The 14036-nt window shown below is 47.6% G+C and overlaps 1 pseudogene across 1 annotated transcript in view; it reads right to left on the bottom strand.

Moving 5' to 3' along the window:
- The window catches only part of LOC308467696 (inositol polyphosphate 5-phosphatase OCRL-like), a 38557-nt pseudogene that overhangs the window by 4420 nt on the left and 20101 nt on the right, over nucleotides 1-14036 (bottom strand). Inside the window, exons 5-14 of the transcript in view lie at nucleotides 12625-12724; nucleotides 12267-12517; nucleotides 10575-10628; nucleotides 8481-8584; nucleotides 6661-6796; nucleotides 4167-4277; nucleotides 3545-3710; nucleotides 2510-2718; nucleotides 2107-2130; nucleotides 679-785 (exon numbers count right to left, since the gene is read on the bottom strand). The product of the transcript in view is annotated as an inositol polyphosphate 5-phosphatase OCRL-like (transcript). The remainder of the gene's footprint in view (nucleotides 1-678; nucleotides 786-2106; nucleotides 2131-2509; nucleotides 2719-3544; nucleotides 3711-4166; nucleotides 4278-6660; nucleotides 6797-8480; nucleotides 8585-10574; nucleotides 10629-12266; nucleotides 12518-12624; nucleotides 12725-14036) is intronic.

The raw sequence follows: 14036 nt of genomic DNA, 5'->3' as shown, positions 1-14036 counted from the left end.
GAGAGAAGCCCATCACCAAGAGAGCTGGCACAAGGGCTGAGAATTGTATCCCGCCTGCTTTCCACAGTAGCATTCCTACTACCCTTCTCCTGATTTGGGGCAATGGGAGAGTGAAATCATTCCCCGCTTCTTCTAGTGGCGAGTCTCAGAGAGCCGCTTTGCTAGGGAGAGACAGACAATGGTTGGGAACACTTGGGTTCTTCTGAGCCGCTCTAAGGAAGACCGTATGCTGGATGCCCCACCCGCTGCCGCTCCACCAAGGTGCCACTATACTCACAGCAGGAGTTTGAGAGCTAGTGTGGTGCAGTGGTTAAGAGCGGTAGTCACGTAATCTGGGGAACCGGGTTCGCGTCTCCGCTCCTCCATATGCAGCTGCTGGGTGACCTTGGGCCAGTCACACTTCCTTGAAGTCTCTCAGCCCCACTTACCTCACAGAGTGTTTGTTGTGGGGAAGGAAGGGAAAGGAGAATGTTAGCCGCTTTGAGACTCCTGAAGGGGAGTGAAAGGCGGGATATCAAATCCAAACTCTTCTTCTTCTTCTTCTTCTTCTTCTTGTAAGAGCGAGTCGGTAGCTAAGATATAAATCAATTGGGATGTTTGGAACCTGCACACCCCAAAACTGGTACTGGATTCCAGCCAACACCCATCCTTTCAATGGTACCGTCCCCCTCAGCTCACCTGGTGGCAGGCATTCTTGAAGAGGTGGTCCACCAAAAGCCAGATCTCCTTGGCCGCTCAGTGGAGTCATCACCATCCTGGGGAACGATATCCAGAAACTGCTTCTCCTGGAGGTCCAATGACAAGCGGGACTGGCATGAGAGCCTGACAGAGTGTGTGCCTGTATGCATTCTTTCCTTGCTCCAGCTGGGTGGACAAGTCTTGCCCTCTGAGGCCACAACTAGGTAGGGCTGGGCGATAGCTGGCTTTCAACACGGTGATATATCACTAGCTAAACATTGCAATACACCAATATATCACGATGTCTGAAATAAGATGGAGCTATGTAGAGGCATTGGCTGGCTTCACGGTTCCCCCCGCATTGTGATTTTTGCTGCCCCCTGCAGGAGGGCAGGGGAAAGCTGAACCGGCAGAGTCCACAGGGGCTGCAGGAATCTCGAGAAGCATTGTCTGGCTTCACGGTTCCCCCCACATGGTGTTTTTTTGCATAGTACACACACACATCATGTTTCGCAATATATTGCCAGGTCAGAAATTATGAAACCAGTCTCACTATCTAGACTTCAAGCTGATTTGAAAATATAGCTATATTGACATATCGCCCGGCCCTAGCCACAGCAAGCATCTCAAGGGGGAAAACAAAAAACAAATTGCTCGCACCCCAAATCCAAGCTCCCCCTCCCCCTATTAATATGCAGCTCGTAATCCTCCCACTCCGGATGTGCAGCTCACCCAAAAGCTTACTGAATATGCAGCTGTGGACATGAGGTTTGGCTAACATTTTATTTAAATTGCTGGAACCTGCCCTGGGACCTTAGGGTGAAGGGCAGGAAATAAGGAACAAAAACAGCAACAGAACATGGATGGGCCTTCATAGGTTGATGGGCTGCAGCCCCAGCCAGCATGATGAGATGATGGGGTCACATGTTCACCACCCCTTGTCTAGAGCACGTTGCAGAGGCAGTGGTAGAAACTGAGCAACAGCTGGAGCCCCAGCCCACGACTTTGTCTGGGCAATGCAGCACACAGCAGCTGGTGAACCATGCCTCCTGCCTCCTTCCCATCTTCCTCTCCAGAAATGTTCAGGGTGGTTAGTTCTATCTCAAGCTACCACATTCAAGAGAAAGAGAAAGAGAAAGAGAGGAGGGGGGAGCAAGAGAGCTTTAGGAGCACAGCAGTGGCAAGCAGCCCATCACTAAAAGGAGTTGGCAAGGATGGAGAATTTGATCCCCTCATCCCCAGGGCAGCTGTTGATTAGGACCCAGTTCAGAGGGTGTTTGCAGGCTTTTCCAATGCTGTCCCCAATATACGCAATTTCATTTAAACGCACGGTACCTCGGAATGCAACCCCCGTGTAAACGGGGCGTTGCCTGTACCTGATTTGAGCCCGCTACAAGAACATCTAGAGGATAGCAAACCAACTGTTACCTTTTCTAGGAAGCTGTCTTCTCCCTGAGATCAGAGGAGGAAGGCAAGAGCAAAAGACAACCAAGGGTGTTAATGGCACAGGCCCTGAGAAGAGAAAGAAACAGCCCGTTGGCTGAACAGTATCTGGGCAGATGGCAGGGAAATGCACACGGTTCAGTGGCCCTGCGAAAGGGCAGGTGGGAGGACCAGAACCTGGGATGACTCAGTCAAGGCAAACAAAGGGCATGAACAGCACACAGGAAGCGGATGCACAGCTACAGAAGCTGAAGCTGAATGCAGCGGAGGACCCCCAGCCCCCACATTGCTGAGTGGAAGAGCAGCTGTTTTTCAAGCAGGCAAGCAGAGTGGGAAGGGTAGACATCCAGCAGATGAACCTGCCAGGTAAATCAACCCCTTTCCCTACCAGGTCAATAAGTCTGGTGACGGGAACTTCGCCAAGCGGCTGCCTCACCCAGCACAAGGCTTCCAAGGAGGTCCCGAAGCAGCTTGGTAGGTAGCTCCCCCTGATGGTGAGGAAATAGTCCTTGCCACGGTCAAGGTGAAGGACAAAGATAGCCTCAATCTTCTCTTCCTTGCTGACGTACACATCCAGGGAAATGTCCACCGTCTCACCTAAAACGGGAGGAGGTCAGGTAGATACACTCTTTGGCACAGCCACGTTGGCTTGTCTGTAAATTAAAAGTGAAGACGGTGAAGAATTGAACAGAAGGACACAATGTGAGCCTGCTGGATCAGGCCAATGGCCCATCTAGTACAGCCTCCTGTTCTCACAGGTGTATGGGGGAAACCTTAACTTCAAGAATTAGGAGAAGAAGCGACTCAGTTCCCACCCCCACCTCACTTTCCTCTCTAGTCCTCCAAAGCAGCAGCTGCACAGAAGATGGTGACAGGATACTGGGGGGGTGAGAGAAAGTGATCCTAACAAAAGAATATAAAAAGGGAAAGGATTTTTGCGCCCCCGATGTAACTTTCTTTTTTAGTTTACATTTCATTGAGTTTTTAAAAGTTTGGCTAGTTCTATATGTTCCCCAAGATATTTTTGTGCCTCCACAACATAAAAATACGCTTTTTTTTTTTTTTAAAGTAATTTTTGGACGGACTGCTCTCACTGGTTCCCTGCGATGCCAAAAGGTGTTTGGGGACCCTCCAGCATTGTTTGGCTTCAATTCATTTGTGTGTGTGTGTTTGTTTAAAGCTGGTCACACACACTTTTACACTTTGGGCTCAGCTGCTTTGACGTGTGGCCCTTGGAGCATGGGGCAATGCAGCCCACAAATGTTAAGCCTCCCCTGCTCTACCAAACTCCCAAGGTTTGAGGGAGGAGGGTTGGGAAGAGGAGGGGAAAAGGGGGGATGAAAAGGAAACCAAGGCCTTCCCTAGATGAGCCTTGGGGTCCCTTTCCAACTCTACAGTTCCCTGATTCCAGAGAGAGACGCGCTGGGCTCCAAGTATCCCTCGCAGGGCTCAGCGCAAAGCCATGGCTTCCAGTACTGGCTGTCACTGAGCTTGGGGATAAAGGAGAAGTGGAGGGTGACCTGCCCGTTGTTTGTGATCTGGAACTTCTCCTTCTGCAGCTACCGGAACTTCACATTCTCAAATGGAAACTGCAGAGCAAAAGGGGGGGGGGGGAGGAAAGAGAGTGCTTGCCTTCAGCAGAGGCAAGGAAACGTGCTCCGGGGGAAGTTTGTCCTTGGCCCCGGGCTCTCATTTAGGGGACTGCACATGCAACAGGTCCACGTGGGGCTCTCCAGATCTTGCTGCACTTGCCACTGGCCATGTTGGCTGGGGATGATGGGAGTTGTAGTCCAGCATCTGGAGGGCACCACGCTGGCTACCCCTCGAGTCTTTGCCTGCGAGGAAGAGGCTGCCGCTCAGTGGAAGGGCATCTGCCTTGCATGCAAAGGTCCCAGGTTCTATCCCCAGCATCTCCAGGTAGGGCTGGGAGAGATCCCCCGGAAATCCTGGGGAACCGCTTAAGACTGAGCTAGATGGGCCAAGGGCTTCTTCCCCCCCTGATCTTTGTGCAGCAAACCCTCTTTAAGGGGTTGGAGAGGATCCTATTCGTCTTTACCTCCCTCCAGGGAGGGAAGGAATTCGTTCTCCATCCTGTCCATCAACTGAACAATATCCTCAAACACTTTCCGGTACCGTCGGTCATCCACAACCTTCACCTATGGGGGGGGGGGGACAGAGCACATTTGTTGGGGCTATGGACTAAAAGGGGGGGGGGTATGAGCTAAGAGCAGAAAGGCCTGATGCACCCCCCTGTTCCCAGCCCTGAAAGAGGCAAGTACTGTAACTCTGAGAGCTTCCCTAGGGATGGCAGCGGCTGTGACTTCCAGAGCCAATGGGCTGAAGCCAAATGCTCCAAGCCAAGTACCACAGAAGCTCCATTGCATGAATGGAGCCAACGGTTAAGGTATACAGTTCAGCCCATGTGGTCTGCCATGCCGGCAGGAGCAGCGTGTACTCAGAACAGTGGAGAATGGAAGCCTAGGGATTTAACAGAGCCAAAACCTGCCCACTCCTTGCACCGGAAGTCATTGGCCAAGGAGGAGCTCTGTGGAAAGGGGCCTGGTTGGATAAGATATAAGGATCTATTAGAAAATAAAACTCCAAGGTGGCTGTCACCAATGGAAGTGAAAGCCTTGAAAAAGCTCAATATGGAGGTCAAATGGCCGAAATATTGGGAAATTTTGGAACAAGATGGAGATAGACTGAAATTGCAGAGTTTTGAAAAACTAAAAAACAAAGTACGAGACTGGCTTCATTATTTTCAGATAATGGAGGCATTTAAATTGGACAAGAAAATTGGCTTCCAGGTGGAAAAATCCAAATTAGAAACTGAACTGTTAGAACCCAAAACTAAGAATTTGTCAAGAATGTATAACTTGCTGCTGAAATGGAACACTCAGGATGAAACGGTAAAATCTGTTATGATTAAATGGGCACAAGACGTTGGACACAACATTATGTTCGCTGACTGGGAACAGTTATGGACCACAGGTATGAAATTTACGGCATGTAATGCCCTAAGAGAGAATATTATGAAAATGATGTACAGGTGGTACATAACTCCAGTCAAGCTTGCAAAAATCTATCATTTGCCCGATAATAAATGTTGGAAATGTAAAGAAACTGAAGGTACATTTTTTCACCTTTGGTGGACGTGCCCAAAGATTAAGGCTTTCTGGGAAATGATATATAATGAATTAAAAAAGGTATCTAAATATACCTTCCTCAAGAAACCAGAGGCCTTTCTCCTGGGCATAGTCGGCCAAACGGTGTTAAAAAAGGAGAGAACTTTCTTTATGTACGCAACAACAGCAGCAAGAATACTCATCGCAAAGTATTGGAAGACACAAGAGCTTCCCACACTGGAGGAATGGCAGATGAAACTGATGGACTATATGGAACTGGCGGAAATGACTGGCAGAATCCGGGACCAGGGAGAAGAGTCGGTGGAGGAAGATTGGAAGAAATTCAAAGACTATCTGCAGAAACATTGCAAAATTAAAGAATGTTAGAGTGATGTTGGATTGAAAATAAGTGGCTTCCAGCTGTACAGGATTTAAAGTTATATATAGATTAAGATTAAGGATTAGGATTAAAAAAGTTAAAGGAAATGGAAATTTGGTTTTTAAGAGGTAAAATTTAATGTTATATTATATTAAGATTAAAGATTGGGATTAAAAAAGAGGGAAAGAAATTGCTGGACAAACAATTTGAAATGGAATACAAAAGAGGGAGGTACGAGGAGGTCCAGAAAATAAGTAAATTTAAAAATGGAGATGAAAAGGTGGTATTGTTTTTAATTGTTTTCTTTTTTGTCTTTCAAATTATTTTGTCCTTCAAAGCCCTATACGGCCTAGGACCCTCGTATCTACGGGACCGCCTCTCCTGGTATGCCCCACAGAGGAACTTACGGTCTTCAAATAAAAACATCTTGAAGGTCCCAGGCCTCAGAGAGGTTAGGCTGGCCTCAACTAGAGCCAGGGCTTTTTCGGCTGCGGCTCCATCCTGGTGGAACGCTCTGTCACAAGAGACAAGGGCCCTGCAGGACTTGACATCTTTCCGCAGGGCCTGCAAGACAGAGCTGTTCCACCAGGCCTTTGGTCAGGGCGCAGCCTGACTCCCTCCTTTGGCAATCTTTACAATACTTTAGTTTATGGTTGCCATCAATTTTGATTTTAATTAATTCTTTGATGTTTTTATAATGTTGCACTATTTTAGTGTTGTTAGCCGCCCTGAGCCCGGCTTCGGCTGGGGAGGGCGGGATATAAATAAAATTTATTATTATTATTATTATTATTTTGTTTTTTGTATTTTTTGGATTATGTATTGTGTATTTTTGAATTGTGTATTTCTTTTTTCTTTTTAATTTTTTATTGATGTGTTCTTTTTATTGGAAACCTTAATAAATATCATTAAAAAAAAAGGAAAAGGAAAGGGGCCTGGTTGTTGGTCAGGGCCTGCCCAGATTCGAGGAGGTGCCACATAGCAGGCAACTAAAACCCCCGAATAGACGATAGCCCTGGCCAGGGCAGGTGTTACCCCTGTGAGGAAGAGGGAGCTGACGGGCTTGTGGTCGCTCCTTTTCAATTCCATGTGGCTTCGGTAGCTGAGCTGATTCACGCTGCCTCCTCTCCAGAGGATTGGCTCACACCATGCTGGCACACGGCACTTCCCACTGCAAGGAGACAGGAGAGACACCAGGACTGTTGGACTGGCTGAGGCAACACACAAGGCTCACGCAGTCAAACTTTGGCTTCACACACGGCGTGTGATCTTTTTTTTTTTTTTTTAAAGAATATTTATTCCAGTTTTAAAGTTACAAAAAAATAAAAAAAACAAACCACACAGATCTTACAAAAAACAGACAGTAAAAAAGAAATAAAAAAAACCAAAAAATCACAGTAAAAAATAACAAAAATCAAATTAGACCTTTACAACCTTTTTCCCTTTTGCTTATTTCCATGACTTCCTCTCACCTCCCTGCTTTGTATTCTAGTTTAAATCGTATCTCCAGCAAATCCTTCTAACCTTCTTTTCTTTTACTTATTTTAACATTCGAAAGTATTTAATTCTCCTCTATCCTCATTTTACACTTCATATTTACTTATTCCATTGTACCATGTCTGCCAATACGGTCTAATATTCTTTTCCAACCTTTTTCTAACATTCTTTTATATTACAGTGTTTCTGAAGATATATTTTAAATTTTTTCCAGTCTTCTTCCATCAACCCTTCTTCCTGATCTCGGATTCTGCCGGTCATCTCAGCCAGTTCCATATAGTCCATCACTTTCATCTGCCATTCTTCTCGGGTAGGCAATTCTTGTGTCTTCCAATATTTCCCAATAAGTATTCTTGCCGCTGCTGTCGCATACATAAAAAAATTCCTATCTTCCCTTCGCACCAATTGGCCGACCATGATCCAAAAGACCCTTTCTGGCACCTGATATGCTGCCCAAAGGAGCCTGCCGTTTTCCGGCTTCGTCACTACATGTTCCGCCTGTCCTTTTGATTTCCCCATTACCACAGCAAGAGCAATGAAAGTAGCAGGCCTAGGTGGCTTCTGACAGTTGTCAAGAACCACAAGAACATGCCAAATCCTGGATGGTGAGGCTCAATGGCTACTAGCCATAATGGCCACCGCACATACTCCACCAAGAGAAGCAGTATGGCTTGGAGGAGGGGAGTGTGCTGTTGCACTCAGGTCCTGTTTGTGGGCTCCCCGAGAGGCATCTCATTGGCCAATGTGAGAACAGGATGCTGGGCCAGATGGACCAATAGCCTGATCCAGCAGGGCTGCTCTCATGCTCTTATGCCCTGGCAGACTCATCTTGAGAGAGCACCAAGTCTAATTCCCAGACTTCCTTGACACAAAGAGGAGTCTCATTCAGCCTGCTGCACCTTTCAAGGAACTGCAACACCGCTTATACACACCACGAAACAGAGGATGCTGGTTATCAGGACAAATGTGGGGAAAAGGAGCCAAAACATTTGCAGAGCAGGGATGGCTTGAGGAAGACAACATATCACAGCCTTGCATTTCACAACTCGCCTAGCAGCCTTTGGCAACCCGGAATTCCATGCAAGCAAAGTGAGCAGGTGAAGGAGAGCTGGATCTCTCTCTTCCTCCGTGGCTTGGTGTCCATTCTGACTGCGGAGGAAAGGAAGTCCGTCCAGCCCTCAACTCTAGCCCTCCTCCAACAGCTTGCTTAGCAGAAAGCCATGTTTAAAATATATTTTTACTAGCCTGCTCAGGAGGATGGAAAGGCAGGACACTACTAGCATCTCGGCAGACTAGGAAAAACAAACAAGCCTTGCAGAAGAATGATTGAGAGGACTTACTTACAAAGGCTCAACTATCAAGCAGGATCTGTTTTAGAGTTGAATTTGTACGTCGGGATGAACTTGATCTCTCCCTCTGTGAAATCAGCAAAAGCTGTCTTTTGGGTACGCTGAATGTTTAGCTAAAGCCAAAAAGAAATCGCTAATCAGCAGAGAAGCAAAAGACCCCCTGTTGCCTGACCATGGAGTCTATTAACAGCCACTGTTGTGCTGGAAGACCAAGGTGAAGTACTAGTAGGTTAAAGGTAAAGGTAAAGGGACCCCTGGTTGGACAGTGTTCTCGAAGCTACAAACATGAGTCTGACCAAACTGCGGGAGGCAGTGGAAGACAGGAGTGCCTGGCGTGCTCTGGTCCATGGGGTCACGAAGAGGCGGACACGACTAAACGACTAAACAACAACAACAACAAAGGGACCCCTGACCATTAGGTCCAGTCGTGACCGACTCTGGGGTTGCCGCACTCATCTCGCTTTATTGGCCAAGGGAGCCGGCGTACAGCTTCCGGGTCATGTGGCCAGCATGACTAAGCCGCTTCTGGCAAACCAGAGCAGCACACAGAAACGGCGTTTACCTTCCCGCCGGAGCGGTACCTATTGATCTACTTGCACTTAGACGTGCTTTCGAACTGCTAGGTTGGCAGGAGCAGGGACCGAGCAACGGGAGCTCAGCCCGTTGCGGGGATTCGAACCGCCGACCTTCTGATCGTCAAGCCCTAGGCTCTGTGGTTTAACCCACAGCGCCACCCGCGTCCCTACTAGTAGGTTAGCCAAGTGCAAAAAAAGGGGTATACCTGCTGAAATCCTATCTTATACACACTTATTAAAGGTACAGGATGCTTGTGCATTTTTGCCCCATGTCATCTTAAATTACTTTGCTGCATCACACGACAGGAAAATCCTCTAACTCAGGAGCAGCAGACACGTGGCCCTCACAATGCTGCAGAACTACAATTCCCATCATCCCTGATTACTGGCCATGATGGCTGGAGCCAACAGGAACTGCAGCTCAGTAACATCTGGCAGACCACAGGTTAGCCATACCTACAATATGCAACGTTATATGTACCAATAATCCATACAAACTGTTAACCACCACCAGAATACACCCCCGACAATATGAGCAACTGCAAAACCATCCTTTTGCATCCTACGTTGGCTCCCAGCACGTTTCTGAGCACAATTCTGAGTGTTGGCGCCAACCTTTAAAGCCCTAAATGGCCTCAGCCCTGAAAGAGTGTCTCCATCCCCATTGTTCAGCCCAGGCATCAGGGTCCAGCACCGAGGGCCTTCTGGCGGTTTCCTCACTGTGAGAAGCGAAGTTACAGGGAACCAGGCAGAGGGCCTTCTGAGTAGTGGCACCTGCCCTGTGGGACACCCTCCCGTCAGATGTCAAGGAGATAAGTAACTATACAGCCTTTAGGGAAGTTTTTAATGTTTTATGATGGTTTTGCATATGTTGGAAGTCTGAGGCTGCCCCCCTTGCCTTCCTTGCAGCATCCTTCTCAAAGGGCTAAGGCATGACTACGCTCACAGAGTTTAAATCCACCATAAGGTGCAGCAATCAGGCCTCTGTTTCAACACAAAATACCAATGATCCTTATGCCAAGTGGGAGAAAGGTCGTCAACATGATGAACACACAAACCTTGGAGAGAAAAATGTAAAAGAAAAAGCACCAGCAATTTAAATGGACTTAATGGAAGTATCTGCTGATAAGAACATGTGAGCAACGCAGATTTTCCAGACAGATGCAAAACCTAGAGCAGGAAACCTTAGACCTTTAGATATTGCTGGACAGCAGCTATGCTGGGGCTGATGGGAGTCCAACAACATCTGGAGCGTGTGCTGAGCTAGGAAAGCCCTCTAACTGGGAAATTGCAGAGCAGTCCTACTTATTCCAAGGCAACCCTCCAACTTAATTGGGACTTGCTTCTAATTCAGGTTGCACAAACCTGCAACCTTAAAAAGCATTTGTAGAAGTCGCAGTCATCCTATGTTCTTTGCTCCTAACTGCCTGAAAGTGGTTTCTCTAGCCTAGGCTGGGGTATCCCAGACAAAGGAAATAAACAGGGCAATATCCTAAACCACCACATATAACACAAAGATGTCTCTCACCTGGTCGTAGGTCAGAAGTCTCTGAAGCTCATTTTTAGTGATCAGATGACAATGCTGGAAAAAAGCAAAGCAACCACAGCTACAGGCTAGCTCACGGGGTCGGGGGGCGGGGGGCAGCCTGCTGCCACTTCCTGCAATATGTAGTAAGACTGATAACTAGGATTGGGCAGTATGATCATATGAGGCTCGTGCTCTGTGAACTAGACTGGCTCTTGAACTGCTTCCAGGCCCAATTCAGAGCATCCCATTTGGCCTTTCAAGTGTTTCAAGGTTTGGGAAAAGGGTACCAGAAGAAGGCCCACTTATGTTTGCACTGCCTCTCCACTGACTAGAATCCCTTTCCCAGGGAACTCCTGCTCTTTCAAGCATGGCAGGGCCTTTTCAGTCATGGCACCCGACCTTTCAGAATAATCTCCCAAAGAGGTTCACCTGGCCCCTGCTTTGATGTCCTTTCAGCAAAGACTTTTAGAATTTCCCCTGGTTCGTTAATTCATGGGCAGGGCGCTTGTGGCCCTCCAAACCCTGCTGTAGTACACAGACACAGGAACATAGGAAGCTACCTTATATTGAGGCAGACCATTGACCCATCAAGCTCAGGACGGACTACATGGACTGGCAGCAGCTTTCAGGCAGAGATCATGCCCAGCCCGATCTGCACACACTGGTGACTGAGCCGGGAACCTTCTCCATGCAAAATGGCCGCTCTGCTTTCGTGTTACTGCCCATAACAAACTGCAACTCCCACCCCGATCACTGGAGAAGTTGCCCACATTTGCTATAATCTAATCTAATACATCTCTGCCACTCGGCTTATGTTGCTCTCTTTAGATCCGCTGCTATTAAGGTATTGTTTAAATGCTTTAAATTATCTTGAGGTGCATTTCTGATTATTATTTTAAATTAGCCACTCTGGGGAAGAAATCCCCACAATAAACAGAAATTAATGAATGAAGCCCAGCACTCGCTTCCACAGATGTTTAGTATCTGCCTGCCCTGAATGAAGCAGGAGCCTACAGTGCTGGGCACTTCTGGCTGCTCTAGTAGAAACCTTAGTGGTGCAGCTGCAGCAGCAGGGATCGCCAACACTGCACCCTCCTGGTGTTGCTGAAGTGGAACTCTCATGAGCCCGTCAGCAAGGCCAATTCTTAGCAATTATGGGAATTTTGGTCAATCAACATTTGGAGAGCACAATGCTGCCTGCCATAAAGAAGGCTGATCACCGAAGAATGGATGCTTTTGAATTCTGGTGCTGGAGGAGACTCTTGAGAGTCCCATGGACTGCAAGAAGATCAAACCTCTCCATTCGGAAGGAAATCAGCCCTGAGTGCTCACTGGAAGGACAGATCCTGAAGCTGAGGCTCCAAGACTTTGGCCACCTCAGGAGAAGAGAAGACTCCCTGGAAAAGACTCTGTTGTTGGGAAAGATGGAGGGCACAAGGAGAAGGGGACGACAGAGGACGAGGTGGTGGGACAGTGTTCTCGAAGCTACCAGCATGAGTTTGAGCAAAGTGCGGGAGGCAGTGGAAGACAGGAGGGCCTGGCGTGCTCTGGTCCAGGGGGTCACGCAGAGGCGGACACGACTAAACGACTAAACAACAACAAATGCTGCCTACCCTGAGCTACACACAGGCAGGAAAGTTACAGAAACATGACTCAATTTGCTTCTCCAGATAGCGGAGACCAACAAGTTACATCAGCCAAGGCTCTCTCCCTCCAAGCCCTCGAAACGCACTCATGTTTCATGATTGTCAGCTGCGGCAGACCCTGGTCAGGGGGCAGGAAGCTCATCTGGGCACAGATATCCTTGTAATCCTGGTTTTGGCGCCCGAAGTCTTCCACGTGGGCAGCAAGGTGGGAATTGACAACGCAGAAGCTGGTATTGTTGCAGACAAGCCTCACGGCCACACACCCCTTGTTACCCTGCAGGGGCGGAGCAAAGATGCCTGTTAGTGAGCAAGCAGGAAAGAGGGGGGAACTGGTTGGCAGAGATTAGAAAAACAGATAGACAGACAGAAAGATAGACGTAGGGAATTCCGCTGTCAGGGTCTACTCCCCGTCTTCCCCATGATGCCTGTGCCCACTGTCTCCCTCATCACTTCCTTGATGCGGCTGAGCTGGTCCTTCCTGACAAAGATGAGCACCAGCTGCACCTAGAAGATGCAAGGTACTGGGATGTCTACCAGCTCTGTTCATTGCTTGCTGTCCTGGAGTGGCAGGTGGCACCAACTGGGGATCCCCCAAGGGAAGAAGGCTCAGAGCCAGGGAACTGGTGGGGGGACTGTGGGATGTAAACACAGGAGCAGTCAATGACAACATTCCTAGAGTGTACATGTTAGAACATGGGGAGGGATGTCAGTCCAGCAAGCAGGTAAACTTCCTGGGACGGACGCCCTCCGCATGTGACCAGAGGTGGGTGTGGCCTCACCTGTGCAGGTAATGGTAAAAGCACAGGGCAGGCAGCCACTCTCTCTCTCTCTCTCTCTCTCTCTCTCTCTCTCTCTCTCTGCCATCTTCCTTCGATGAGGAAACATCCAAGGATGCCCTCTTGGCTCTCAGCCAAGAGAGGATGGGACTATCTTACTACAAGATAGATTCTGAGTGTATTTTACCTTTTTAAGCTGTCTGCCTTCTGGGATCATATTCTGAACAGAACGTGAGTAAACTCTTTTATACTTTTATAAAGACTGTGTTGTGTCTTGTATTTTAAGAGGGAACAAAAGGGGAAATTACCAGAGTAATTATTATAGAGGTTCTAGCGAACCTGTGCAAGCGTTACCGTTGCGAACTTAATGGGGAATGTCTATAAACTCTGCTGATATTTTGGGAACTTTTTAGCACAAGTTGGATTAGGATATAATCCCACAATATATCCTCTCCTGCACCCCAGAACATTCCCACAAAGGGTTATGGGCCCAGTATTGCATATTGCTGCGTATTTTTGAAGGATTGCGTTGGATTGTGATTTTGAGTTGAGTAGTATTTTTCTGAGTTAACTTCCTGGTAAGCACATGGTCCTTTGTTCCATTGTGCAGTGGGGATTAAACACCCCCCCCCTTCCCTCAGAGTTCACAGTGACCCAAGGCAGTGAAGAACTGTTTTGTATTTTGAGATTTTGATTTTCAAATTTTGAGAAATTTTGAAATTTTGAAGAATTTTCAAATTTTGGATTTTAAGATGGCTAGAGCAGCTTTTGATAGTGATACAAAGCTAGGAATGCCTGTGCTGAATGAACACAATTTCATACACTGGAAGCAGCGCTTGATAGCATGTTTAGATTATAAGCACATTTTGGAAGCTTTAAAGCCTCAGCCTACAGGGACAACTGAGAGAGATTTAGCCAAGATAAGTGCTTGGAAACGCATGAACAGCGAAGCTAGACACATAATTTTGAGTGGACTTCGTGATGAGCAGCTATCATTAATAAATAGTACAGATGATGCATCTCAAATCTTAAGAGATATT

Source organism: Podarcis pityusensis (assembly GCF_964106645.2).
Source record: "Podarcis pityusensis genome assembly, chromosome: W".
NCBI classification, from domain to species: Eukaryota; Metazoa; Chordata; class Lepidosauria; order Squamata; family Lacertidae; genus Podarcis; species Podarcis pityusensis.
Note: the sequence above shows the minus strand (reverse complement) of the source record. Positions and strands in the feature narration are given on the sequence as shown.